Raw genomic sequence first — 7,469 nt, forward strand, 5'->3', positions numbered from 1 at the left:
TATGGGTTAAATTAGATTTATGGCATGTCCATTGACTACAATCCATTTAAATCACTTGACCATGTTTCGATCTATCCAAAAATAAATAAATATCTACGTTTATATATTTATATTATTTAAAAAGCATAGATTATTTTATATTGGTTCATCACTCTCTTATATGTTTATATGAGTTAGAGTAGCACGTCTAACTAGCCATGTGCAGTGCGAAGTATATAATCCAAAAATGAATATGAACAATAATGTGATAGTTAGATAATAAATCTTTAAATCTCTCGTGCTCATGTAAGTTAGAGTAGCTAATGTACGTCGAGGAGACAATAGGAAATCCAATTCCAAGATGAATCCTAACCCATGATGCGATTATTAATAAACCTCCAAACTGAAGTCGTCCAAATGACCGTGTAATAATAGGTACACCCTGTTGCAACGCAGGGCACATTTGCTAGTAATATCTAAACTTGGTTAGGAAAATCTACAAACTTGCATAACAATATGATTTTTGTGTACAATCATCCCACAAAAATTTCAAATAATTTTAACAAAATAGTATTGTACATTGTTCACAAATAAATATATCTCACACATAGTTATATGACTAAGTGAGAGATCCTTCTAGCTGTGAAGGATGTATAGTCTCACTTGATCAAAATTGCCTGAAATTGTTATAGAGTGCTTATGGACTCAAAATATGTTTTTGTGTCAGTTTGCATAATTATCTGACCAAATTTAGTTATTATTATAATTATTCGTTGAATTACTATATAATAAATGTAATAATATCTAAACTTGGTTAGAAAAATCTACAAACTTGCATGACCTTATGATTTTGGTTAGAAAACAACACTTAAATATTAAAGTTCAGGTAAACATTGTATGGGGGCACACATGTGTATACGGGTAAGTCAAATACATTGTAACATTTTATTTGCTATGAAAATTAAAAAGAAAAATAAAAACAGTAAGGTCTGAAAGTTTTTGTCTTGGGATCAATTAGGTACTTAGTCCAAAATTTTATAGGCCCAACATGTTTGGCGTTGAGTCAGTCCAGCCCAATGCCATTCAACGTATAAATGAGCTCCCGAAAACCCTAACCTCAGCCTCCGTCATTCTTTCCACCGCACCGGCCGCCAGTTCTCTTCCCTCCCTTTGCGCCTCCTCATTCTTCTCTCCCAAGTCCCACCTTCGCAGCCAACACGACTGGCCACCGCCCCTCCTAGTCCAATTTGTCGGCGAGTGTGGCCTGGTCACTACAGCGGCTGCACGCGGCCCAGGATCTCCGTCAGAGTTGACTCAGGTACTCCTTCGGCGGCCGCTCACGGCCTGGATTCTCGTCCGGTGGCGGCGCGCGGCCTGGACTCTCGTCCGGTTGCGGTGCGCGGCCTGGTCTCGTCTGGTGGCTGCACGCGTGCTAGCCTCTTCCCTTGGCGAGATCTCGTCCTCCGGCGTCATGTAGGTGGATCTGGCGGGGCTCTATCTTCCGGAGTAAGCCAGCGAATCTTCTCTGTCCCTTAGCCTCTCTCTCTATCCCCTCACACGGTCCACCTTGTAGGTACCGAGATCCAGCATGGACAAGGACCACAAGGCCTCCGGCGACTCTCTGCGCGTGCGCGAACCGGACAGTGCTCAAGCATCCTAGGCAAGTGCCTCCGTTGTCGATGGCAAGCTCTTCAGCAACTGACTGACATCCGTTCGTGTTGTTCAGGTACGAGCAGTCATAACTTTCAACCTCGTGTCTTTTTCCTTTGCTGAAATTGGTGCTAAGTGTGATTTATAATTCTTCTGTTGTTCCAGTACAGGTTTCTCCACCTTTTTCTTGCTTGTCGTGGATGCATATATATAATAGAGTATTGTTGTCTCAGCAGATCGACATGATGACAGTAATTTTACTCGATGGAGATTTAATTTGTGAAATCCAAATTTCATTGTCATGTTCCTCGATTAGACTCCTTTACTATCTATTATCCGGGCCTGCAGGTATTGGAAAGTGTTTTTAATGATTAGGGCCTTGTTTAGTTCCCCCTATTTCCAGAATTTGGCACTATGCAAAAAGAAGATTCCCCGTCACATCAAACTTGCGGTACATGCATGGAGTACTAAATATTAACGAAATCAAAAACTAATTACACAGTTTGGTACTCTAAGAGACGAACGTTTTGAGCCTACTTAGTTAACGATTAGACAATTATTACCAAATAAAAACAAAATGGCACTGTAGCTACAGTGCCCTGTTTTTTTGGGCGGCGCCGAATCGGCGGATGAACTAAACGCGGCCTAGATTAGATATAGAAGAGGGCAGTATTTTTGCAGTGAAAATAAAGCAGCAAACACTGGCTCTAGTCTGTTGGTCGACTGTATCATTTTCCTTTCTGAAAATAAAGCAGCAAACCCTAGGCTTAGACTGTTGGTCGATAGTATGAAATTCTGTTGGGATTGAAGGAAACATTCTGTTAGGACTGCATATAAGATTATGGTAACTAGCTGCTACTTATTCAATTTCTTGAATCAAAGTTCTAAATTTCTGACTGTTTCTATTCTATGGCAGGTTCTTTACACTACTGGAAACTCGCTTTTTTCTGTGTGTGCGAAAACGCACAGAAAAATACGAATACCGTCAGAAGAATATTTTTCTGACGGTGTACCCACAGAAGTACGACGACAGAAAAATTCTATTGTTCTGTGCGTTCGTCGTCAGAAACAAATTTCCTGTGGGTGTTACACGCACAGAAAAATTGCGTTAACCCAGATTAAAGGTAAATATTGTGTGCGTTAATCCTTACAGAAAAAAGGAAAAGCCCGATAGAAAATAATTTTTCTGTGGGTGTTACACGCACAGAAAAATTTTGTTAGGTCAGGTTAAATTAAAATATTGTGTGCGTTGAGCCGCACAGAAAAAAAGAATAGCCTGATAGAAAAATGATTTTCCTGTCGATTTTATTTTTCTGTCGGTCTCGTTTAACGCACAGAAAAATAATAGACCACCGACAGAAAAAACCTATAACCATGCAACAAATTGGATATAATAATTATATACAAAGAGAACAGTAGCAACAACATATTAAATATAAACTGTCCATACTGTAATTTTATCACAACATAATAGATAGCATACATATAAAGATCCAAATGTCCAGCACATTCATTAATGGCATCCGGGCTACATATAGATGATGTCCAAATGGTCCGGCATCGATACATTCAAAAGCATTACCATCTCAACAGTTCAAGTCTCGGTCAAGATGAGTAAAGTACCAGCATGCATTATTGAGTCATATTATAGCTAAAACTAAAGCTAACAGATTAGAGCCACTACTAGTTAATGTGTAAAAGCACAACTCTACAAAAGAAGAAACCATCATCACATCCATGTTTTGCAACTAAACACAACCATCACATTATCGATGCATGATCGCCATTGTTGTCGGGACCTTGATTGTTGTCAACGTTTGCAGCATGAAGATCCCCATTGGTGTGGCCAACATCATTACCATTGTTGGCAGAATCTGAAGCAGCATGAGAAGATCCAGTTGTCTGAATGTGAACAAAGTTACAGTAAGTGGAATGCAGAAAAGTGAAGGATCCACAACGCTTTCATCTTGAAATGCACAGCAAGGCAATGATCAATTCCCAACCCTTCCTATTACTCCCTGAAATTTCTGGACAGCAGCAAGAAAGTTACTTAAATAAATCATAGCTAGAGTTCTAGATCACAGAAAAAATATGTTCTTTAATATTTTGGAAAGTTTAAGAAGTTCTCCACATCTTTCTAGTTATAACATAGACCTGGTTCTTAAGTTAACAGGGTGAAAAAGCACAAAGAAGCATTGCTCATTCAATGGGGAGTAATAAGATACCAGAGGGGTGCTAAGTGCAGGTTGCTGGGGCAACGGCCTTTCCTAAAAATTGAAGATAGCTATTGTTTGTATCTATTTGCTTGCAGGTAGCTAGCAGCATGGCAGCAGGTCTAGCACTTGTTAGAAACCCAGTTCCTGAAAATTGAAGATAGCTACTGTCTGTATCTATTTGCTTGCAGGTAGCTAGCAGCATGGCAGTAGGTCCAGCACTAGTTGCAATAGGTTCCAACCAGATCTTGAACCAGTTAGAACTCAGTTTGCACTAGTTAGAAAATATACATCTTGAAAGCTGTACAGCACAAACCAGGTTCAGAGCGGGACAAGCCCAAGAGCTAAAAGAAAACCCAAAAGAACAGAATAGGCTCAGCGTTCACAAAGCTGGAAGGAAAGACGATGCTTTGGTGGGATCAAGATTCGAGAGGTAAGCCAGAAAGCCACCAGCAATCTTTCAAACAGCAATTCACCAAGAGGGCACACAAATAAAATGTAGAATAACAACATTGTCATACAACAAATAAAACTAGTGAAGAAAGAAGTGTATCTTGAGTCTCACAGGTACTCAACAACTCTTCACTGTCGACCTCCAACAGGAACCTTCAGTTCTTGTTTAGCCCAAAATCTTTACTGCAGTACATCAGGGACATGAGATTAGAATTTCCAGTAAAAAAAATTCATGCTATTAGTGAGGCCAGCCACCAACACATGCCCATACTGATAGCTATCGTTAAACTCAAGGCATTTTTTGAAAAAAAAAATCTCACACTGCATCTTTCACTGTCAAGGAAGAAGAGAAGGCAAGTGATTGACATATTTTCCTTCTTCTCTGCCATAATATAACATGCCAAGTTCACGAAAAGCCAGGCCAGGTCAATTGTGGGCAGTAGGCAACAGCAACAACCTGATTCCTATGGAATCACAAATCATGGCTAGAGCATTGTACATAGTTTGACCCAGCCTGTTTCCTTCTTTGTTGCTGTTTTTTGTTCTGTTTCTGTTGTACAGTTGGTTCTTTTTGCTTTAATAAAATCCTAACAGTGGGCCTTCCCCCGCTATTTTTTCGGGTAAAAAAAACAAATCACGGCTAGGAGCTAGGATATGGATGTTACTCAGGTCACCTCACCCAATGCTTCAAGCTAGACTTTTTTAGTGAGAATCAATCACAAGAACCAGATAAAGTTTCTAGATTGGCATAGACAATTCAGCCCATTTGGTTATAAGTCCCCAAGGCTTTGGTAGTGAAACAATTCATTAAACAAGAGTAGACTGAAAACCACTCAATGAAGTAGCTCGCTTCAGTATTAATTTTTCAAGGAAAAAATAACTCTCAAAAAACTGGTCAGATACATCTAGACAAACCTATATAGCTTCAAGATTTTGTTTCCCTTGAGTGTAAAGTAACTTCAAGCGTGATGCATGAATCCTGTAAACAGGGTCGACAGCAGTTGGATTCAGCATCATGGCTTTGTTGTAGTATGAAAATGCCTTAGAAAAGGAATGCCCCAGTTTCTCACACAGTTTCCCAAGGTAAAAGAGAGCAAGTTAAACATGTTATTGTGAAAGCACGACTTACTAGCAACTCGTCATAATTCAGCATTTTTAGATCCGTTCGATAATAGTTGTTGATCTGTGTCTTAACTATATGATTTATCTTCAAATTCATGCTTATCGCCTTGTAAACTTCTAAGAAAATACAGACCACATCTCTAAACAATTTTCTCTCTCATTTTTCAATAAGTATTCAGTTATCAACTTATGAAAAATTAGAATTCCATCTGTTCCTACATTTTATATGAATACATTTAAGAATTCATATGCGTGTAGCTAATATGCTACGTTTTGATATACATACACATATTATTCTGCTAACTATGTCTAGCCTATAAATTGAAAATTAAGTACTTGGTTTTATCCCATTGCCACATTCAGTTCTGACATCAAGCAACTTCATTTTCATATTTTATTTTCTTCCAGCAATGTACTTTGTCTTTGCTTTAATAACTATTTCTTTGTAAAACAGCGTTTTGCTGCGGTTATTATGCAGATAAGAGAACCAAAAACTACAGCATTGATATTTGCGTCAGCGAAAATGGTAAGTTTAACTTCTCTATCAGTGGTGTTGTGCATGTTCTTTTTAAGTAATTCCTCTATCCCTAAAAGAAAGCGATTTTTACAAAATTTTAGATAGTCATATTCCAGGACATCTATTAAGCATAGATAGTCATAATTGAACGGATTGAGTAAAGCAATTTTTATAATATATTACTTTACTAGTAAACTAAATCAGGAATAATACATCATCTTTTACACTAGAGTAGAGGATTAAAGTACATCACCTTACACTTGGGGTTAGATCAGATCCGTTCCTGTGAGCCGCCAGCGGATCTGGCGCAGGGAGGTCGTGTGCAGGTGCGTCGCCGGCAAATCTGGCAAAAGCCTCGACCGGCAGCGGGCCTAGGGAAGCGCACGGGAGGGGCCGTGCTGGAAGGGGCGATGTCCGTCGGCGGGCTAGGGTGGCGGTCGGCAGCGCACAGGAGGGGCCGCGCCGAGAGGGCCAGCCACGGAGAGGTGAACCTGGGGCGGCGCCACGGGAGGGGCCGCGCCGAGAGGGCCGGCCGCGAAGAGGCAGATCTAGGGCGGCGCGCCGGAGAGACGAGGGGCGTCGCGTCGGGACGTGCGCTGGACGGGAGGGAGACCAGGGGCTACGGCCGCCGGCGGGCTGGTGGCTACGGCCATCGGTGGGCTGGTGGCAGATCTAGGCGACAGCGGACTTTAGGGCAGCGAGCGGTGGCCATGGAGCTGGGGTGCCTAGCGGCGGGCGGCGAGCGGCGAATGTGCAGATGGGGTTGGTCTTGTGCGGCGAGCGGCGGACTTGGAGCCGGGAGCGACGGTAGTCTCTGCGGAGTTCGGCCTCTGGCGGCGCGTTTGGGATAGCGTCGGTGGTGGCCGCGGGAGGATTTAGTTTTAGGGTGTTTTTGTTTTCTTTTTTTTTCACTCTCTTTTCTATTCTATACCGCGCGCACTGTGCCTGTGTCGTTTTTTCTGTGAGTTAAACAAAACCCACAGAATAATTTCTATTTCTCTGTGGGTGTTCATTGTTTTTCTGTGTGTATTTACACGCACAGAAAAATAACTCCATTATTCTGTCGGTTTTTTTATATCTCTGTGGGGATTTCTTGAAACCGACAGAAAAATTATAAATTTTCTGTGTGTTCTAAGAAACACGCACAGAAAAAATAAACACGCATAGAAGTATTCGAGTTTCCAGTAGTGATATGCATAAGTGCTTGTGCGGCTGTGCCTACCTTATTTGAGCGGTTGGAAACTGAGTTAGTGCTTTCTTATTATATGACTTGTGTAATTTTGATGGTGTTTTTTCGTCTGATTTTAGGAAAATCCAGAAAACTTGATTGCGCTGGTCCTTGTGTTGGAAGATACGGAAGATTGCCGCAGGTGTTTTGTACAGGAATATAGGTCTTAATAGAATAAGATAATGTTTTTGTAATTTTAGATTTGATCATTGTTAAAATGCCACTGGATATGTAAATTATGTGTATTTACATTGTTGATTTATTATATTGATCTCGGCCTTTAGTAATGTAAAGTGTGGTGGGCCAA

General features: G+C 40.8%; 1 long non-coding RNA gene across 6 annotated transcripts; it reads left to right on the top strand.

Moving 5' to 3' along the window:
• Window positions 1-1,115: 1,115 nt before the first annotated feature.
• LOC136482481 (uncharacterized) lies at window positions 1,116-7,469 on the top strand. Of its 6 annotated transcripts, none has more exons than XR_010765088.1 (7): window positions 1,116-1,485; window positions 1,553-1,705; window positions 1,795-1,880; window positions 2,546-2,753; window positions 3,453-4,275; window positions 5,872-5,943; window positions 7,243-7,469. It is a non-coding gene; the product is annotated as an uncharacterized lncRNA (long non-coding RNA). The 6 variants fall into 6 exon arrangements; XR_010765087.1 differs by having other exon boundaries at window positions 1,800-1,880; XR_010765086.1 differs by lacking the exon at window positions 1,795-1,880 and having other exon boundaries at window positions 3,453-3,613; window positions 4,034-4,275.

This window comes from Miscanthus floridulus, chromosome 9 (assembly GCF_019320115.1).
Source record: "Miscanthus floridulus cultivar M001 chromosome 9, ASM1932011v1, whole genome shotgun sequence".
NCBI classification, from domain to species: domain Eukaryota; kingdom Viridiplantae; phylum Streptophyta; class Magnoliopsida; order Poales; family Poaceae; genus Miscanthus; species Miscanthus floridulus.